At 37.6% G+C, this 22,144-nt stretch overlaps 1 pseudogene across 1 annotated transcript in view; it reads left to right on the top strand.

The window, feature by feature from the left end:
- LOC147544164 (uncharacterized) overlaps positions 1 to 20,112 on the top strand; it is a 41,475-nt pseudogene extending 21,363 nt beyond the window's left edge. The window contains exons 2-16 of the transcript XR_015223545.1: positions 11,871 to 12,171; positions 12,421 to 12,579; positions 12,856 to 12,948; positions 13,036 to 13,151; positions 13,248 to 13,416; positions 14,109 to 14,283; positions 14,428 to 14,556; positions 14,827 to 15,378; positions 15,508 to 16,117; positions 16,448 to 16,517; positions 17,061 to 17,177; positions 17,275 to 17,520; positions 18,735 to 18,907; positions 19,468 to 19,751; positions 19,846 to 20,112. The product of XR_015223545.1 is annotated as an uncharacterized LOC147544164 (transcript). The remainder of the gene's footprint in view (positions 1 to 11,870; positions 12,172 to 12,420; positions 12,580 to 12,855; positions 12,949 to 13,035; positions 13,152 to 13,247; positions 13,417 to 14,108; positions 14,284 to 14,427; positions 14,557 to 14,826; positions 15,379 to 15,507; positions 16,118 to 16,447; positions 16,518 to 17,060; positions 17,178 to 17,274; positions 17,521 to 18,734; positions 18,908 to 19,467; positions 19,752 to 19,845) is intronic.
- The last annotated feature ends 2,032 nt before the right edge of the window (positions 20,113 to 22,144 follow it).

Raw genomic sequence — 22,144 nt, 5'->3', positions numbered from 1 at the left:
TTCCAAGACCCCAGTTCTTCGAAGTAAAGCGGACGAAGGCCCTACCCTTTGACTCCGTCGTTCCGGGTGAGTGAATTCCTTCACTGATCATACCTTATGACTCTTGGTTAATAGATTTCATTAATGAATGACTAATCTATCCTTTTGCCTCGAGTATCCAAGACTCTCTTGCTGATCTCGTTGAGTAGAACCATTTAGACGTGTAGGCCTCTTCTATAGACCTACCCGCATTGTCCCAAGGTAGAGGAGGTACTCTGCGAAGGCCGACCCACCTTCCTCGAACAAGGGCGCAACGAGTGTCTTAATCTGGATAGGCGATTACTCAAGATTACTTTTGGGGACTTTTACGCTAGTCTGGCGTTTGTTATAGTGAACTATTTAGCCTAACTAACATCCACGACATAAAGCGTAAATAAGTAAGTAAATGCGCGCGAGAAAGTAAATCAAGCAGACATGGATCCTAGTATGGCCCCTAACCTAGAAGATCTAATCACCCTTGGTTTTCTTCTTGTTTCGCCTTTTGGTTCGTCTTAGATCGCCATCTTTGAACCTCCATTGATTTCTCCCACTCGCCTTTGGATTTCATCCTCGAGTTTCTTCAATGGACTCATAGACCCTAAACTCTAATTACAAGACTCTAACGATTCGCAGATCGTATAAACTTGAAATTAAAATTAATTACAAAGCATGCACCCATCCGTGCTTAAAACAAGAATAAAGAAATAAATCTATGGCCATACTAGTTTCCCGCATTCACATCACATGCAATCATATAATATATCAAGGCTAAGAATTATATATGCATGATTATCTTGGGACATACTTTTGTTGACATCACATGTCACATTACGGACCTTAAGTCTAAATTCGAAGAATTTAACTAATGGTGCTTTCCGGTTTTATCTTTTATGATTTCTAAACTCATCTTTAAGAAAAACTCCGTTTTGGGCTCGAGAAAGCCCGGGTCAATTTCGGAAAAAATATTAGTTCGATTCTTAATGATTTCATAAATCAATTTAAAGAGAAATCCGTTTTGGGCTCTTGGATGGCCCGGATTGATTTTGGAATTATTTGGTTGGAATCGGAAAAAAAATTTTGGCAAAAACTCCCACTCGAATGATGGTCCCTTTTCGTGGTCCGAAAATCCTCGAAAAAGCCCGGGACAAGTCCTAGACAAGTCCCGGCCCAAGCCCAAAAAGGGCTCGGACAAGGTCCGGACATAGCACGGCCCATAGGGCCGGCATGTCCTGGCCGAGGCCTATCAAGGCCTGGTCTCGTCCTGGCCGGAGCCAGGACGCTAGTTTATGTACCAGACGCGTCCTAGACGTGTCTGGTACTGGACCGGACCAGCACTAGGTGTCTCGGACTAGTCCGAGACACCCAGAACCTCCCAGACGCGTCTTCAAGTGCTCTGGACGCGTCCTAGACGCGTCCAGGAAGCTCCTTCGCAGCTGCTGGTCGCGTCTTAGACGCGTCCTTAGTAGCTGCTCTGGACGCGTCTTCAAGACGCGTCTCAGCAGCTGCTCTGGACGCGTCCAGAGGACGCATCCAGGAGCTTCTGGTCCGGCCAGGAAGCTTCCTGGCCGGACACTAGGGTTTTTCAAAACCCTAGTTTCCAAAAAGAAAATTTCTTTTTTTCTTATGCAACTTTAAGTTGCTATTTTCCAATTTTAAAACTTTTCTTAAATTTTTGAAATTCCTTTTAGAACACTTCTAAAATTTTTCAAAACTTTTAGAAACTTTTTAAATTTTTCCAAATTTGTTTTGAGAGTTTCCCAAACTCAAAACTACTCTTTTTAGAACACTTCTAAAATTCTAAATCTTTGTTTTTCAAAAGTTTCCAAAATTTAAAGAACAACTCTTAATCAAACCAATTTTGGATCAAAATCTAGGTTTTTGAGATTTTTCAAAGAACAATTTTGAAATCAATTTGAAAAAATCTTTGAATCCAATTCATAATTAATCAAATTTTATGTTTAAAACCTTTTCAAATATAACTATCAACATAATCAAGCATGGATTAGTTTGAAATTCAATGAAATTGAGTCTTTTAAAACACTTTTAATCATCAATTTGATTCTCAATTTGAAAATTTATTGAATCCCATCAAATTATGAGTTTAAAATACTTTTAAAAACATCTTTTAAAATACTTTTATAAACTCAATTTTCAAACTATTAAGCATATTAATTAGTTCGATTCTTAGCAAAAACTAGTTAATGGCAAGAGGCTCTGACGCCACTGTAGGGATTTACACCCTTCTACTAGTGTTTATAGCGGAAATATGACATCTAATGTCTACACTAGTATTCCCAGGATCACATGCAAAACTAGTAATTAATCTAATGGAGATAGTAGATTACCTTAATCGCTTTTCCCTCGAACTAGTTGAATTGATTGAAGAAGACCAAGAGCTTCAAGTGTAGCTCCTCTACTTGGGACACGAGCAATCAATTTGATCTCCCACCTTGTTGTATAGCTAGCACACCAATGGTGGTTGGAAAAGAAGAACTCCTTTCTTCTTGACTAGATAGATAGCTTGGGAATTAGCTCACTTTCTCCTCTCTACTTGATGTGGTAGAGTAAGAAAGCTTAGAGAGAAATTCCACACCTTATTCTCTGCCCTAAGAGTGTTTATATAGAACCCTAATAAGAATCCACCTCCTTTTAGGTTTCCTAAAACACCCTTTAGAATAAGATTTAGGGAAATAGTCGAAAATAGCAACTATTGGTATTTTCTCAATTCCCTAAGGAGGAGGTGCCCAAACACCACGAAAATTGGCAGATATAATGTTTATTATATCAGCAACTAACCCTCCAAAATTCAGCCCAATCCGAGTCCTAGAAGTACCCAAACCGGTCTAGGCCCAAAAACCCTGTTTTTGGCCCTTTTGTACTATCTTTGCCTAATTCCTTTTTAGGCCTATGAGATATGTTTATGGGACACTCCCATGATTATATCTCACTCCCACTAGTCATATCCTAGATCAATTTGTCACTCTTATGTGTAACCCGTTGTAGGATCCGATCGAAGTTAGCCGCGAATTACTTCGTAATTCGACGATCGTAGTTGGTCTCTAGCTACAACTCTACGATCCCTAAATCAATCGGACTTGATGATCTTCCACATCAATTGTCCTATCCGACAAATCGTTCGCATTGTCACCTTGGTCGAAGGACATCTCCTTCAACTCCTTCATGCTAGTGGTGTAATTTTTCCTAAATCACAGGGGCAGATTCTCATTTTCTTCCTGCTCACTCTCTCTCCTTCCCTTTCTCTCTCTACACAGCAGATCACAAAACCTAAATAATGAACAAATAACCCTAAACCCATCTCTCAAATACGATTAAAATTTGGTCGGACTATGTTCTATTACGGATTTAGATATGTATATGTAGCAAAACCAGCCCACAATCCCTAGGGAACCATTAAAGCTTTTCATCCATGACCTATATCTTTGGTCGATTGAAAAACCCTAGGGGTCCAAGAAAACCCTCACAGATCCGACGAGTTTTCACATACTTTTCTACAGAGGCTTTCGTGGGGTTTCTTGTGGTTGTCTTCGTGGTGTTTTCTATGACGGCGGCGTGGTGGTGGTAGTGGTTATCGGTGGTGGTATATAGTAGTGACCTGTGGTGGTGGCGGACTTTGGTGGTGGTGGACTATGGTGGGGTGGACTGTGGTGGTGGTGGACTGTGGTGGTGGTGGTTTGTTTTGGTGGTGGTAGTGGTGGTGGAGAAAAAAGATTGTTCTAAACATATGGGCATATATGACATTTTACATATTTCAGAATTTATGTCTTCATTTCAGACTTGTTTTGAAGTCTGAATAAAATGGGCTCTAATTCAGCCAATTCAGACAAATGCACGATTCAGCTTAATTTTCAGATTTCACTAATGAAAAAAACAAACACAACCTAACTGATATGCTTAAATTTGGCATGGACACTCGAGTTTGTTAGAACCCGTGAGTATCCGAAATTTGATAGGAGTTCAACCCACATGATTCCGTGAAATCAACAGGTCGGGCCTCGCAGTTTAAAGTGATATCCGACATCGCCTCCGAGTAACGATCCGTTCGTAATTTCCCACAACCATCAACTTCGGTGACCATTTACTCTGACGACGCTAATTCCGTCTGTAAGCTCTCTCTCCCTCTCTAATCTTTTATATGGTTCCCGCGAAAGGGAGACCCCTTCGCCTGAATCCACATCTAGTTCTAGTAAACGAAATTTCGTCTGGTATAACCAGATTGCTTTGTCTGGATCCAAAGCCCGGATCCAGACAACCTTTGTCTAAAAATCAGAGAAGACATATTTTTTTTCGTCTGGTTATTCAGACGTATACTTTTCGGAGAAGGTAACATTCTTTTTGCCGAAACTCAAAGAGAGAAGGATATAGAAAGGGAGAGGGAAAGAGAAAAGAGAGAGAGAGAATAAGAAGATGACAAGATAATGAAATCGCACGTTGTCGCCCGCTATCTCCACAGACGACTTTCTGTCTGCGGCTGTCACCCGCTATCTCTACCGACGACTTTCTATCGACTACGTGGTGCATTTGGTGTAGCCATTTGACACTAATTCATAACTTAACCGTCCTCACTCAACTAAAAGTTTGAAAATAAATTTAGCTGGGCTTCCAAGAAATGAAGTTGATTTTGTGTGGAGGCTGTTAGTCGATAGATACTTTACTAATCATCCGATAGAAGGCCGGAGATGCATGTAAGCCACATGTAATGAAATTGCATCTCTCTCTCTCTCTATACAACAAATGCCGACTCATCTTCATACAACTGTCAATCGGTTGAAATGTAATATTGTAGTCACTATAAGAATGTTAATGTGCAATTTTATTATTTATTAAATATATATACATATATTCTATCCGAGGAATACTTTGAGATAATATAAATATTATTTTACGATATGTAAAACGAACATTAACATTATGAAATAAAAGGATTATATAGGCCGGAGGACCCACTTTTATTAAGAACTCTCTGTATAATAATGGAATAATGATAGGGAACAAGAAATATTAGACAGACTCTGGACATACGTCCTATGTGGCTTTCCGCGATTCGTTGTTTAGTAGATTAGAATCATCAAAAACACGAATCACGACATAGGAGTGTCCAGAGTGTCAATTTTTCTTGTTCTCTATCATTACTCGTAATAATGTGGCACCATATCAACCATCACATTCTAAAATTTGGGTGTTACTTTCTTTTTTGTGGTGATATATCTAATTCAAATTCGAAGTTGAAATGGAATACTGCCCGAATCACATAACACAAAATGAAAATGACAAGAAAAGTAAAAACAACAAAGGTTCATTTGATACGTGTGCAAATGTGTGTAAGAAAATCGTTTTTTTAAGAAAATCAGTTTTTCGCCGTTTGATTGACCACTATGGGTAAGAAAATCGATTTCTTAAGAAAAAAAAAGTGGGCAAATAGTCTAATTTTTTTCCCCACCTAAAAGGTGGGAAAACTGATTTCTCACCCTCTCCTTCATAAAATTCTAAAGGCACCTCCATTTTGAGGAAAGATGATGACCGAAGTTCTAAAGGCACCTCCAAGAAGTAACAATGCACTAAATTCTAGAGGCACCTCCATAATTTTCTAAAGCCACTTCAATTTTTAGGGCAGACGATGACCGGAATTCTAGAGGCACCTCCAAAAAGGTAACAATGTACTAAATTCTAGAGGCACCTCCATAAAATTAAAGGCACTTCCAGTTTTAGGGAAGATGATGACCGAAATTCTAAAGGCACCTCCAAAAAATAACAATGCACTAAATTCAAAAGTCACTCCTGTAAAAGTTTAGGATAGACTAAATTCTAAAGGCACCCCCTTAGTTTTCCTACATCCCTACCAAACATTTAAAAGCTTAATTTTACACGTGAAAGAATTAGTTTTCTTACCCATTAGAAAAGGTTGGATTTTCTTACTCACATTTGCACACGTATCAAACGTATCAAACGGACCCTAAGGTATTTAAGACCCTGTTTTTGTTGTAGTGTTATGAAAATGAAAAAGAAAACTATATTATTTAGCAGATTTATTGGAAGAAAACTATTACTCCATTCAACAAATTTTTTATTTTTTATGGCACCCCAGTACCCCACTAATTTCTCTCTCTTCCCTGGGCGGAAACAAATAGAGGCTGAGGAGTCTCATAAGGGAGATCCTAGAGAGAGAGAAAAAAGGTACGACCAAATAGGTCTCAGTTTGTCCTATGTGGATGTGTTAAAATTTTGATTGTTTCGTCTTTCTCCTTTTTAATCTATTTATGTTAAGTTTTAGATCCACATTTTCAACAAAAAAAAAAAAAATTTAGATCCACATATAAGTAAAACTTGATTAGATATGTAACTCTTCTTGCATGATGAAGAAGAACAAGATGTATAGCTAAATTTTTGTTACATGATGAAAAACAATTTGAAATCCCTTTATATTTTGATTCGCAAAGTAAAGTATTTCGAAATTGAAAGTTACAGTTATACAACAAATCCTCAATTACCGTGGGCAGTCTGTTCGTTGTTTCATACAAATATTGAATAAAAAACACAATCACGAAATAACAACGTTCACATAAATGGAATATTGTGTTTACTTTATTTTGATTCGCAAAGTAAGGTATTTCGTAATTGAAAATTACAATTATACACCAAATTCTCAATTACCGTGGGGGATATGTTCTTTGTTTCATACAAATACTAAATAAAAAACATAGTCACGAAAAAATAACGTTCACTCCAAGTGGTCGAACAAGTTTTTCCACAGGTATTTTTACATGTTTAAGATAAGATACTGACTACTTGTTATTGTGTTTATTCTAACACCAACTTTATATTGTCAAAGGATGCTTTGGTGCAACCGTCGTTGGTTATAGTTTACTTTGGTGGTAAGGACTCAATGAAGCCTCACCCATCTTGGTTAGGTCCTCGTGTACCTTTGCAAGAGTACGTCGAAAGCATGTGAAAGATTGGAAATCAACTCAAGGTAATCAGTCTCACAACCAGTAAAGGAGTAGTTCGAATATATCGTAATGAATAAATCACCTTTGTGTTGAGTCTTTGCCTAGGGAAATTGTTATATTACACACAAACATAAATGCATAATATATCACGAACAATGAGTCTAATTTGTTTCCTTTATTTTGGATATCGGAATCACTACTTGCATTTTTGTACTTCTAACAACAAAATTTCATATTTAGAGTCTATCAGAGAAAACACGCATTATTTATCTTACTATCTCTCAGTCAACAAGGAAAAATTGAGTGAATCAACAAGGTACTGTAATTGCCATTATGTATTTTTTTTCCTTTATGTGTTTCTTTCTAGTTTCTATATTCTTAGTTTTATACCTACCCTCATTCTTGTTCTTGGAGCAGCACCATATTTAGTCGACTGGTTCGAACAAAGGAGAACTGGCGGTGTATTTATATCTTTCTCACCTTAAACTTTGAATTATTTGAACTCAAACTATGTATTTATATCTTCTTACTAACTGAAGGAGTAAATTGTTTCAACAAAAAAAAACTGAAGGAGTAAATCCTTTTTTCTTTTTTATTAAATGGGTTCACACTTAGATGTTTGAATTGGAGTAGGATTTCAATAAAACAAACAAAAAGAGAACTAAAATTAGCATAACACTATAAAATAATTGGTATTAGACCCACCACTAAAAGAACAAGAATTCTCTTTTCCCCTTTCCCACCACCAACCAATCTTGTAAATCAAATTGATCCAATTTTTGTCCCTGCTAAATCTCACTTGGAGTAAATATCCAAATAGATTTTAGAGATAAAATACAATACTTTCTCTATATTTTGTTTGAACACTCAACGTATGCATAATGCATCCAAATAGAATTTGAAGAGAGAATTTTTCTACTGACGCATTTTCTTACCGAAATTTGAGCGAGATTATAGACGACACGAAAGACATTTTCGAAACAAATATATTTTTTTTTCTAAAAAATGTTTGTTTGTCAAAAGACTTTAGGTTCAATCCAATGTGCACCTCCTTATTTCACCTCAATTTGTTATTCTGATTGATTCTACCTTAGAATTTCAATGCGTGATTTTGAACACCATATAGTCATCTAAAATTTTATTCACGATTTCGGAGTCCGCATTCTGGCTTATTTGACTAGTTTTTGTATAAGATAAGAAAGGTCACTCTATGCATATCATGGGGCGATATTTGTCATCCTTTAACGTAGGATCTCTAACGTAGAATATTTTGTATATTGCGTGGCGTAGTTCTATTGCCAAGGCATATTCTTGTTCGCTAGTGCAAGTACCATCGAAGCTACGTAGGGGTGGGAAAACGGTTCGGGAACTCGGGACTCGATCCGATCCGCCCGGACCGTTTAGACCCGCAGACTGAGTGCTACCTAAGCCGGGCTTACCCGACCCGACGACTCGGGCTTATAGGGGTGGGACTTGACTAGGTCCTCAAATCCGAGTCCCAACCCGTTCTACCCGTCCGATACACGAACCCGATGGAACCTCCGATGGAGAGCCCGATACCCAACTTAGGATCCGCGTGTATTTGTTTAGCTCCAACGGCTGAGATAGGGCGTCTCTTCATATTAGTTCTCAGCCGTTGGATCTAAACAACTTAACCCTTCATATCTTATAAAAACCCTCCCCCAAAACAGAAACCCTAAAAGCTAACCTAATCACTCTCTCTCCGCCTTTCTCTCTCTCTCTCCGCCCTTCTCTCTCTCCAGATTTTTCTCTCTAACTCAAACAGAAACCACAATGAACTAACCTTAAATTCCTAACCACTTACCACTTCATCTCATCTAATCTCCTCTATCTATTAATCACATTAAATTTCAGAGAAACCAAAACCATCGCATTTTCGGTCTCCCTCACCTTCTTCTTCTCTGAAAATGGTTAGAATACTAATGAGACCCTTGTTTGGATCAAAAGTTTAATGTTCGGTTGGTTGTACGATGATGATCTACAGATCAGAGAAAGCGGTTGAAGCCTTTGAACATCAAATTCGTTATTAGTTATCTTATATTTTATTTCATTTTAAATTGTAGAAAGTTGTAAAATCTTTGAAATAAATCTACTCTATTGGGTCAGATCTGTTTCGGAGAAGCAATAGACTTGTATAACATGTAGATTTTTTTGGGATGATAATGGTGTAATGATATTGATAGAATGTAGCATTTAGTTATGCTTCAGGAAGTTGAAAAAAAATGGGGTAAAAATATGAGAATTTCGTAATGATGTTTATAGATCTGTTTTGCTTGATGAAGGCATGGAGAAGTAAGAAAAATATTTATAGATCTCTTCTAACATAAATCTTTTGGTACCCTAGGTTTTCATAAAATTGTAATCTAGGGTTTCATTTAGATGTTATGATTATCTAGGGGTTTTTATCTTTGTTTGGAGGTGTTCTTGATGTAAATTTATGTTTTTTATTTTAGTTTGTCTTTCTTTTAGTATGAATATAAATGGGTGGGAGGGGGATGTTGTATATTGGCATCAATGCTGTGATTATTGAAGAAAATAGGTGATTGAAGAGATGGGTAGCTTTTATATTTCTCTCTCTCTTCATTCTCATTCATCTCACTCTAAGGTCCACACACACATGAAACAAAGTCAACATCCACAGCATGGAAAGCACAGAGGATACAACCATTAAGCAAAAGAGAATATCTGAATTCAAATTTGAAAAAAACTGTCGGAATAATGTGTTACAAAGTTGTCAGTTTGACCTTTCACAGAAAACTTGAAACATTAGGGTTTTTTACTTTTAAATGAACTTGGAACTTAGGGTTTTTTTTATTTCTTTTTATTACTTTTGTTAATAAAATTACCCGAACCCGTCCGGCCCGAGTCCGATGGAGCCCGCTCGGGCAGGGTGGGCTCGGACGGCCTACGGGCCCTGAATTGGTTGTTCCTCTCCGGCCCGATCTGCCCGGCAACTAGTCGCAGACTAGGCAATTGTAGTGACCGATCGGTCCGAACCCGATTATATTATGCCCGAGACGGTCCGAACCCGCTGGATTCCCACCCTTACATTTAGCTACGGGAATATAAAAGTGTATAAAAATATTGAGTACGCGAAAATAAAACACAATGGCGTGATTATCTGTTAAAACTCGGTTACTTGGTGACGGTACCCTCTAGTGTTGTTATAAAGGCCAGGCCGGCCCGTACAAAAAACGGGCCTGGCCAACCCGGGTTCTATTCTGGGCCCGGGCTGGGCCTATGGTTTGGGTCCGACGGGCCAGGCCCGTCAAAACCTGTTTTTTTTTTTTCATGCCTTATTTTAAAAATTTCATAGAGAATTTGAAAACATTCCTTTTCGAAAAGATCTATCCAACAAAATCGTTCCTAAAAGATTCATTTCCATAAAATATTTTTGAAAAATCTTTCCTAACTTGTTAATTTATCTGTTTAAATCATCCTCTATATTATTTCCAAAACGTAATTTCTAAAATCACTTTCACGAAATCTTTTCAAAAATCTTTCTTAAACTTGTTAACCTATTTATGTAAACCATCTTCTATTTATATAAAGGCCAGCGCTTTGGGGAAAGTTAAATAATTTCCGGGGTGTGAAGACTTGGTCAAAAATTGGTCAATTTTATTTGACATTTTTATTTTGTAAGTTGTTAGGGGAAAAAATAAAAAATCCACCTCACCTCCCTCCACCTCACCTCCCTCCACCTCACCTCTCTCACCTCACCTCTACTCTCTCTCCTCCATCTCATCTCTCTGTCCGAGCAGACCTTGAAAGATCTGTTCGAGCAGACCTTCATGGTCTGTTCCGGCAGATCTGGAAGGTCTGCCGGACAAACTCTGGCGAAGGGAAACCCCCTTCGCCGGAGTTTAGAGAGAGAAAGAGGAGATGAAAAAAAAAAAAATTTGTTTTAGAGAGAGAGGAGAGATGAAATAAAAAAAAATCTTTTTTATGTTTTATGTTTTATGTTTGAAGGTCGTCGGCCGGAAAATTGACCGACCGGCGACCTTTGTCGGTGAAGATGATGAAGTGGCAAGAAGATGAGGTGGCAGAGAGAAGAGATGAGATGGAGGAGAGAGAGAAGAGGTGAGGTGGTGAGAGAGAGGTGAGGTGGAAAATTTCCCCATAAAATATATTTCCGCAGAAAATTTTCAAAATTTTACATATTTCCTTTAAAATTTCACACCCCGGAAACTATTTAGCTTTCCCCAAAGCGTTGGCCTATATAAATCATCCTCTACTAATTAGTTTCAAAATATAATTTCTAAAATCATTTCTCAAAAATCTTTTCATAGAATCTTTCTTAAACCTATTAATTTATTTATGTAAGTCACCCTCTATTAATTATTTCCACAAAGTAATTTCTAAAATCAATTCAAAAAACTCTTTCTAAAAATCTTTTCTATACTTATTTATGAAAATCTTATTTATGAAAATTATATCCTATTAACTATTCCTAAAATCTTTCCAAAAGTCATTTCTAAATCATGTCATTATTTATTGAAAATCGTCTCTAAAGTTTTAATTTGTTATATTCAAAATAAACAATAGATTTGTATTTTTTTAATTTAAATTTTGGTTTTTCAAATTTTTTAAAAAAATATATATTATAGAAAATCCGGGCTGGCCCGGCCCGGCCAGGCCTGGGTCTATACCCAGCCCCGGGCTGGGCCCTTGTATAGCCAACCCGGGTTGAGCCCGGCCCGGGACACTTTCAACCCAGGTTGGCTAGGCCCGGCCCGTGACACTTTCAACCCGGGTTGGCTAGGCCCGGCCCGACCCGCCCTTTTAAGCATCACTAGTACCCTCTACCTCTAGTGAAATTAGGGTTTCGAAACAAAAAATGGTGAGAATGATGGCAACGAATACGAGGGAGAAGTCAACAACCCTTGGTTGGAGTGGTAAGAGATATAATCTTCCAGTTAGAGGTCAAGGGTTCGAGACACGCTGAACAATTCAAAAAAAAAAAAAAAAAAAAGAATACGAGGGAGAAGGCCGCGAGTCTATTGAACTCGATCAAACTTGCTACTAATAAACCCTTGAAGCTTGATCATTTGATTCAATTGAAGGACCTTTTCTTGCGCAATGATCCTTCTTTGCTGTCTGAGTTCATCACGGATCTCCTCGAATTGCATACTGATAGGTTTAGTCCCATTCGGAAATTTCTCGCCAAGTAAGTTTCTTTCTCTCTCTAAAAAAATAATTTTCTTCGTCTAATTAGGATAATCATGTACTTGGAATGGGGGTTTTGAAGTTTGGGTTAAAAAAAATAGGATAATTGGTGAAATTGGCTATTCTTGAATCAAGATTTCATTTTGACGATCATTCTTTACGTCCTTGATTTCTCATTACCCATATTTCTAAAATTTTCTTTTTCTGTTGATTGTCTCTTTTATATATATATATATATATAAAATAACAGGATTGTTGGTGAAATTGGGTCGATTTATCCGAGTTCATACCTGAAATTGTACCTGTTTTGATGTCTTTCCTGAAAGATGGGACACCCCCAGTTGCTAGACAAGCTATCACCAGTGGTATAGATTTATTTCATAGTACACTTGAGGAGGTCGCAGTTCAGGTAAACGTATAAAAATTGTTAGCTCTTATGTGTCTTCAGTATACTTTTAGTCAATTAAAAGGGTTGTGTTGAATCAAGCACTAAGAGTTGCCCGGCTATGAAAATACTGTCAGTACTCACTAGTTATGATCAGATGTCATAATGTACTATAATTCTATGAATTTTCTGAATGAAAAAAGGAAGTAGGGTAACGCGCTGTATGCCGAGTGCATCTGAATATTTAACATGGGAAGGCGCTGCTTATCCAATTTATTTTTTTAATTTGTAACGTTGTAGGGTCTGTATGCAAGTGAGTTGGATCAGTCTCTCGAATCATCGTGGGATTGGATGTTAAAGTTCAAAGACACAGTATACCCATCAGCATTTCAGGTACCTGAAGCTTGTGTCTGAGATTTTCACGTTTGTTTTTCATTCACAGCTTTACCTTATTTGCTGTTGATGCTTTTCATCTGCAAGCCTGGAAGTGATGGGAGAAGATTGTTAGCTGTAAAATTTGTCGAAACAAATATTCTTCTTTACACGCCAGACCCTAATGGTTCTGCGGAGCCTCCCCCCTGATCAATCATCTGAAGGTAAATCAGATTTTTCCCAAATAAGGTTGAGATTGGACGCACATTATAGACTGTCTGTGCAAGAGTGCATTACTGTTGTCTGCCAATATTTTGTAGGAAAACTAGCAGGATTTAATATGTCATGGTTGCGGGGAGGGCATCCAGTTCTAAATGTTGGAAATTTATCAATTGAAGCTAGTCAAAGTCTGGGCTTATTGCTCGATCAGCTTAGGTTTCCGATGGTGAAGTCACTCAGTAATTTGACAGTCATTGTTCTCATCAATAGGTTGGTATTTCGTATTGTATTCCTATTTCGTCTGTTCCAATTTACGGAACATACGCAAAATATATTAAGCTAGAGTTATATGTTATGGTCTTACCACAATTATATGCTACAAAACCTAGTACCAGAGTACCACAAGCAGTATTTGTTTATCTGTTATGGTAATGATATTAAAGGAGTATTCTCTGCACAAAAACTAAGGAGTTTGTTATCTATCAGGGCAGTGTTGGTAGTACCTCAACTAGTAGGTTTTTCTTGCGTATATGTTTTTTATATACGAATGTTTGTATAATTATAGATATATTAGTATAATTGACATTCGTGTTGGAAAATAAGAGATTCCCCATCCTCTCTGGTGCTCTTTGTCTCTTTCACATTGATGAGTTTTAAATATCTGAAGAGTAAAGACATCCATAATAAACTAAGCATTAGAAGTCCTAATAACAGAATCATGTTCCCCAAAGTAAAGTCTTGAACGGCCATTTTGGTTTCCCAAAATCTTACAGATCATATTTAAAATTTGTCTAAGAGCATATAAGTTTGATTTACATTGTCGTCATGCAAGTTTAGTCTGTAATCTTGTTCTGTAGTTTCCCTGTTAACCTGTATATATATAAAATCTGCGAATTGGTTATGAGGTTCAAATATTGTCTTTCTGTGTTTTATGATTGTGTCTTTTTTAATATTTCTTTCAGTCTTTCCACAATTGCAATCAAAAGGCCTGCATTTTATGGGCGTATTGTGCCAGTTTTACTTGGTCTGGATCCGTCAAACTCTGTTGTCAAAGGGCTACGTGGTATTGGTGTACATCATGCTTTGAAGAAGGCGTTCCTTTCCTGCTTGGAATGTACACATCTCGGTGCTGCGCCAGTATGTCCCGTCTACTTATTTTCTTACGAGTAAATCACATAGTTTTAGCTTGTAGGTGGGAGTGGAGATATTCTTCCTAGTTGGTGCTATCTGTTATTGTGCATGTAAAAGTAATACAATAAAACCTTTGTTTGCTTCTTGAAGTGGCGCAATCGGCTAGTTGGTGCAATGAAAGAAATCAAATCTGAAGATTTGGCCGAACAGGAATCTCCTGAAGTTGCAGGGATTTTTGGAAGTTCGGAAACTGGAAAATGTGAGTCACATCCTTCTGAGGTATTTGTCTGCTCTCTTGTTCTCGTTTCATACTTATTAATGCTTGTGTATGGTGATTGAACAATACATAAGCTATAGTGCTATATGGTTGGCGAAGCCATTCGCTTGAGATGGTGATGGTAATATATGATCTGGTTATTCATTAGATCATCTTTAGCAAAGAGCATGACTTGTCAAAACCCATCGTGCAAGTTATTTGCATTTGGATCCATCATGTTTATTTGAATTTGTACCTTCTTAACTCTGCAACCGCGGTGGTGTTGTGCGCAGGAAGAGAAACCTTTGATGAAAGCCTGTGAATCTACACATGATTCCGGCAGGAAGAGATCTGCGATTGAAGAGATCAGTTATACACAGGAGAATAACAACAAGCCTGGAAAACGTGCGAAACCCACCGGAGACTTCTCAGAAAGGTCAAATAGGGATAGCAATCCTAATTTAGATAAGAGTAGTCCTTTGATTGGAAAAACATCTCCGTTGATGGATGAAGAGACGGGACCTGTGCAGCAACTTGTTGCCATGTTTGGCGCTTTAGTAGCTCAAGGTGACAAAGCCGCTGGATCTTTGGAGATCCTTATTTCGAGTATCTATCCCGACTTGCTCGCTGAAGTAGTCATGGCTAATCCGCGACGGCTTGCTCCTAAACTTGAAGAAGATGAAGAACCAACGCTGAACATGGATTCTTTTTCAAATATAGGTGGCAGTAATTCCCTTGCGACACTTCTGATGTCGCTCGTATCAGATATTCCTTCACTTTCTACGATGTTTTCACAGGTCACATCACATTTACATGCTCAATCATCGGGAGTAGAAGATGTCAGTGTAATTATTTCTTCGACTCGGCAACATGAATTTACCTTGAACTGGATCAATAACTCTAATTTTGTACAGTTTATTTAATCTCTGTTGTGTTACATATTTACAATGTTCATTTCTCTGTGGGAACTGCAGAAATATCATCAGTTGAATGAGCAACTAGCAGCACCCATCTCGGAGATAGCTTCAGTTTCTTCTAGCAGGAATGATTCAACTACAGTAGGGGGTACTCATTGATGCTAATCTTCCATATACCATTGTTGGTCCAATTGGGGGGACGGATGGCAGTGAGGCTATTCCGTCAGAAATCCATGACATGGGGACAATGGAAAGTGGAATACCTAGTCTGGATTCCACTTCTTGTGAAGATGCTATGCCGGAAAATTTTGGTGGTGCTCATTTTACTAATGTTGATTTAGGAGCAAATTCTGAACAAGTTACAAGTTCAGATGGCAGTGTTCTCCCGGTCTTCCCTTCGTCTGTTTCCATGTCAGCAGATAGGTCTGAGGAAATTGGTGTAAGTGTAGCTGCTTCAGACAGTGTGGTGTCCACGACGAGTCCTATTGTTTTATACAGTCAGTATATCCTTCCAAAGATCTCTGCACCTGTTATTGATCTTACCGACGAAGAAAAAGATCATATACAAAGATCAGCTTTCATGCGTATAATAGAGGCTTACAAGCAAATAGCTATAGCAGGAGGCTCCGATGTTCGGTTTTCTTTGCTTGCGTGTTTGGGAGTTGAGGTAGTACTGATAATAAATCTTTTGGTATTTCATGGTATATATATTTAGTTTTTAAGTTTTTATAACCAGATATGACGATACTTCTGTGACTGTTTGTTTTCCTACTCGGTTAGTTCTTATAAGATACTCCAATGTTCTTAATGCTTGCTTTTCCTGGTTTTGGATGCTTGTTCTAGCATGGTTTTTCTAGTGTATGGGTTGCTAATGAAAGAGTGGGATTTAACAGTCGTAGTCTTGGAAGCCTGGTTTGTTTAAGTGAAACTTGCAAGACCATTTCTTTATTTATTGTTTATTAAGATGGAAGCTTATTTACTCTAGTAAAACTTGCAGTGTGCATTGGAGTTAGATGCGTGGAAGCTCTTACAGAAACATATATTGTCAGATTATTTGAACTTTTGAGGTATCCACTCATCCCAGTTGTATTTTTCATTCTCACGTTTTTCTGCTGATTAACAAATATATACTTAAGAAGCTAATTTTGCAGCATTGCAAGAAAAAATAAGTTGGTTATAGCTTCGTAGTTGCATTTTGTCGTGAACACGACTTACATAGTGTACTTGTTTTGCCACTAATTAGTGATGGGTGCATCATAGTTACTTGGGTGTAGCAACTAGCACCACTGACTTCTAACCATTGGCCTTAAGCCATTAGCACTAGCAGTAACGAGTGATAAGGATACCACAGAGATGTAGTTTATGAATCAGAGTGAGGATCGTGGGGCATTGACGAATAATAGTCAAAGGTTCCCCGCTGTTTTCATGCATTAAATTTTTTCAGTGCTTTATTTATTTGTATATTTTCATAAGCCTCAAAGTTTCCTTTAAGCTTTTGATTAGCAATACTTAATTACTTTCCTGTTGGTGAGATGGTACTGATTTTCTTTATCGCTGTGTTTCTATGACTAAAAGCATGATCACTGACCTGAATGATTGGATGTTTTCAGGGGCACGAGTTGACATTACGTGTACATTACAAATTATTTGGAGAGGCAGAAAAAGAGAACGACTTCTTCTCATCCACAACTGCAACTTCAGTATATGAAACATTTCTTCTGACTGTGGTGTGTAATGTTCACGCTTCCAAACTCTATTTGCAACTCGAGAAAAGGAAAGCAACTTGTTTTCTTGATGTATCTAACTGAAGTATAACCTGTGCAGGCAGAAACTCTCCGTGACTCTTTCCCAGCGTCTGATAAATCACTAAGTATTTAGTTTGGTGAAGTTCCGTATCTGCCAAAGCCTGCTTTTAAATTGTTAGAGTTGTTATGCTCTCCAGAGAGCAATGAAAAGATTGACAAGGAACTTCCTGGTGGTGATCGACTTACTGAAGGCCTCAGTGCTGTGTGGAACCTGATTTTGCAACGGCCCCCTATTCGAGATGTCTGCTTGAAGATTGCTCTACAGGTTCGCCTCTCCCACACACACATATCAATAGCACAAATATATTTTATTTAGTTATTTCTTGTCGCCTTGTTCCGTAGAGCTCCGGTATTTCCAGTTGGAAATTCTTTGCTTTAAAAGGCTAGATGTCACGAGTTTGAAATGATTTTAGGGGTGGTCAGTGACATTGAAACATGAGAGGTGTTGATATAGTGACATAAAATGTCGCTTGATAACAGGGAAATTTGTTTCGTTCATTTCCTGCTTGGGTTTTATGGACGAGCGTATAGCTAATCACGTGTTGCTGTAATGATATAATCTCTCCCGAGTCCTGACTAATTTGGGTTGTGATGGGCCGGTCATTTTGCCTTTGAGTGAGATATCCATCACTTTTTTTTTGTCTGATCAGTAATTTCTCCTCAGAGCAGATTCATAGTTGTTCCAAGTTGGAGCTCGAGTTCTCGGTGTCCATCTGTTTATACAGTGTAGTGATACAGAAAAGTGATGATGTGTGAAGAAATCCTCTTCATCATGGGCCTAGACGAGATATAAATGTTGATACATTTGCTTCAGTTTCCTTGTTTTGTTACCTCCAACGGATATTTTGCCTTACCTGGATGGTGAATAGAGGTGTAAAGGAAACCTCAGTAGATAAGACCTAGGAAAATGTTGCACAACCAGGGCCAGATTATATATGCCTTGTGGATTTTTAGGATTTTGATGATGTAATCCAACAAACTTTTGTTGCAGAAGCTCTGGGAAACTAACTTCAAAACGAATATATGGATATGAAGTACCCCAATTAGGCATAAATATGTCAGTCCTCCTTTTGGGTGTTTGGACCCTAGCTTTTATCAACAAAGAAGTTGAACTACAATGCTACATTGGCCTCCTTAATCGTAATAATATGACAGCAAGTAAAAGAGGTTGAAGGCAGCATTGTCATTTTCCACCTCTTTTTTCCCAATTTTTATTATCGCCAAGTACAAGGTCAAATAAACGGGTAATCTATTTCAACAATGATATTATGCCCTACACATATCCTCACCGAATACCGAAAATAGTGTGCGGACAGGGCATGATTTTGATATTTGCAGGGCAATTACATTTTTCATCTAATTTTTTATTGTAAGTTGAACAATAATGATATTGTAAATAAAAGACAACCATCATTTCCAAACATGGAACAGATTTCAAATCTAAGTGGGGGAGAAGAACTAACTCCATTTTGTTTGCAGTAAATCAATATCAGCGCAATAATCCTCCCTTTTGGGTACACCAGATGGCCAATTAGGGCTTGGAGTGATAGCTGAGATTGATGAGGACACCTTCATCTGGGGGGAGGATATGGATGAGTGGGCACCTATTCACATGGTTTACGGCTTGGAGAGTGCAGTTGCTACTTGGGAAGGTTAGTTCTGTATCCCACTATCTGGTACTTCCACAATTTGGAATTGATTATTATCCTAATCGGGCATTGGGGTAATGAAGAACTGTTGAATGTTGGAATATCATTCTAAGGAACTAGTAGCAATATCATTTACATGTTAAACATGCTTGTAGTGAAAGTACTATTTGACATGTTTTATTTTAACTTTTTACTGAGTGAACCATTCTAAGTACTCAATCGTTTTTAATAATCTGAAATGTGTTTTATATCGGAGCTAAAAGGCTCATATTAACCAAATACCAAACTTTAGACTGAAGAACAAATAATCCAGGTTCTTGTCGAAGCTGTCTCTAGATAGGAGCATCACATGTGTGGTCTAGTTGACGAGCATCTTAGGTTTTGCACTGCATACTGCAATTAGGATGCTTTCCCTCTGGAGTTGTATGATATTTCGATCAATTATTTATATCTGGGGGCTTCATGTTTCATATGTTGTTTTCAGAAAACTTATTCTAGGGACTAGGATAGCTTATACTTCATTACGCGAAAATCCTAATCTAGTCTTGTCTGAATATCTCCAGTTAGACTAGGATCTGCTGGTACAGCTTTCTTTCACAAACTAACGGAAAGGAATCCCTCCTTGGGTTACCCTTGAGGGACATGAGAAGAAGACGTATAAGCAACTTCAAGAAGAAGCTATTGAGAGCAAGAGGCGTGATTTAGCTGTTCTAGAAGCTAATGGTGGTATCTGGCCAGGAGTGAAAATTCCTAGCCACGCTTTATTTCTTTGGGCCAGTGGCTCTGAACTGACCACAATACTGGAAGCTGACCACATGCCCAATAAGTACATCCCGGAAGATCTTAGGTAAGAAACTCTTCACTGGTCTCTCGTATTCTATAATCTTCTGTTATTATGAAAAATCGTTTCACGGACCGAAGTAATGCTTTTGATCTTTCAGGAAACAATTGGCTAAAGCAATTCCGGGTTAAGACCGTGTGAGGTTTTAAGCATTGAACAAGCTATGGATCGGATCACATATGATGGAGAATGGTATCGTGGACCACTAGGTTCTTACACAACCGACCCTCCATACATAAGGCACTGGAACCTAGTGGAACATTATTAAATGCTGGTGATCTCAGGCTACCAGGGAAGTGATGGAAGGATATGGAATCGATTGAACAAGGCAGTTTAAAGAGAAACAGAGGAAACACTTTCCACATCATTTACTTGGATTGATTGAAAAATAAATTGATAATATTCATTATATTGCTTAATTAACTTCTACTAATAACTAATCATGGTTGGTTGGCCCGTATCATAAAAAACCCAAGTAAGAGAAAGAAGAAGAGATTGTTAACTAAAAGGATGGGGGTAAAAGCAAAAGTTTGATTAAAGAAAAACAGAAATCCAAAACAAGAAAGAGAAAAGAATAAAGAACAATTATACTTAGAGATGAGAGAAGAAGAAGAAACTCAACATGGAAAAAAGAAAAATTTTAGTACGAGAAACTATTGGTACTGTCAATTCAACTATTACTTGTACACTATGAAGAGGACAGATTCTTATGCTTGTATCGAATATAAGTTACCATGAGCAATTTTTAAACATTTTATCGGAATATCTAACAACATGTGCATAATCTAAAAAGTTCGTAACATCTAAAAGATAAGTCTCGTAGAAATCAGCCCTAAATTCCCACACAAAAGGTGAAATAGAAAGAAACTATTAGTACTACTTTTCTTTGAATCAGAAGTTAGTAATTTAGAACGCATTCCCACACAAAAGGTGAAATAGAAAGAAACTATTAGTACTACTTTTCTTTGAATCAGAAGTTACCTAGCAATTGGTAGTGGAGAAATGAAATCATCAAAGAAGAAGAGATCCCGCGGTTCGCCTCCTCAATCAAATCCTAAAAATGGTGATAGACAACAAAGAGGTTAAAGACATGGAATGTTTTATCGAAGCTTCTTCATCGGCTTCTCTTGACGAGATTCGTTCGACTTATAAAGAATCAAGGAGAGATCCTAATAGAGCCCTAAAGTAAGGGTCCATCGACTGTGATTGGACCTCTCGGCTGAGGTTTTATTTTGTCAAACTACTTCTAAGATTCATTGATTCTTTGAAAAAAGGGATTATTTGTACAGTAATATTCTCATAAATTCATTATCTTTTTTATTAACTTGAAAATATTCCGTAGAGTTTTGACTCCAAATAGTTATCATTTATAGGTCGGCGATTTGAATCTATTGGTCTCGTTTTGGGGTAGCTTCATTTTTAGGTTAAATGAGATTCACGAAACTAATGAATCTAACTATAGCCGAGGCGAGCAATCCAAAAGTACATGTATTCTTGAATATTTAGAGGTTCATAGTGGTATAAGGTGGTCAACATATGCGAAGAAAAATTTGACAAAATAAAGATTGGTTCAGTGAGCCAATTTTATTTTGTCAATTTTTTTCTTTGATTCAGTGGACCATTTTAAATCCTAAAAACGAAATTAGCGTACGATCAAAGATGTTAGGTTCAAATGATCATTATTTGCTGTTAAAATTCTACGAAATATTTTCAATTTATCCTAAAAAAATAAATTTATTAGATTATTAATGTGTAAATACACACTTTTTTGACCGAAGCAATGAATTTCAAAATTAGTTTATTATTAATCTTGGAAAGTAATCACACTATTATTCATGGATCCAACCTATTATGTTGTATGAGAACTTTTTTTTTTTTGTTCAATTGAAGAATGTTGCATGAAACTTGGAAATTAGTTCCTTCATCAAAAAAAAAAAAAAAAACTTTGGAAATTAGTTTCAGAACATTTATTCCTCTTGTCTGTGGAGACACTTACTGCCCACAGCCGCCTTGGAAATAGCGATCCCCACGTAAGAGGGAGGGAGAGGAAGTAGAAATCAGCCCTAAATTCCCACACAAAAGGTGAAATAGAAAGAAACTATTAGTACTACTTTTCTTTGAATCAGAAGTTAGTAATTTAGAACGCATTCCCACACAAAAGGTGAAATAGAAAGAAACTATTAGTGTATGGGCAAATATTCGCCCCACGAGGTGCCTGTAGAATAAAGGAACAACCGCTTTGTAAGGGTAAAACCCGCGAGGCTAAATAAGAAGGCCCGATAATGGCCCAAGTCGCTACTCCGGTCACCGAATCCATACCCGCTTGGCACTAAGCATATCTGACACGTGTCACGCGATAGCCACCTGCCAGTGCTAGGCAATCTTACGGCCAGAGGGTT

Source organism: Eschscholzia californica, unplaced genomic scaffold (assembly GCF_041429995.1).
Source record: "Eschscholzia californica isolate CP2 unplaced genomic scaffold, dmEscCali1.0.p SCAF_4, whole genome shotgun sequence".
Taxonomy (NCBI): domain Eukaryota; kingdom Viridiplantae; phylum Streptophyta; class Magnoliopsida; order Ranunculales; family Papaveraceae; genus Eschscholzia; species Eschscholzia californica.
Note: the sequence above shows the minus strand (reverse complement) of the source record. Positions and strands in the feature narration are given on the sequence as shown.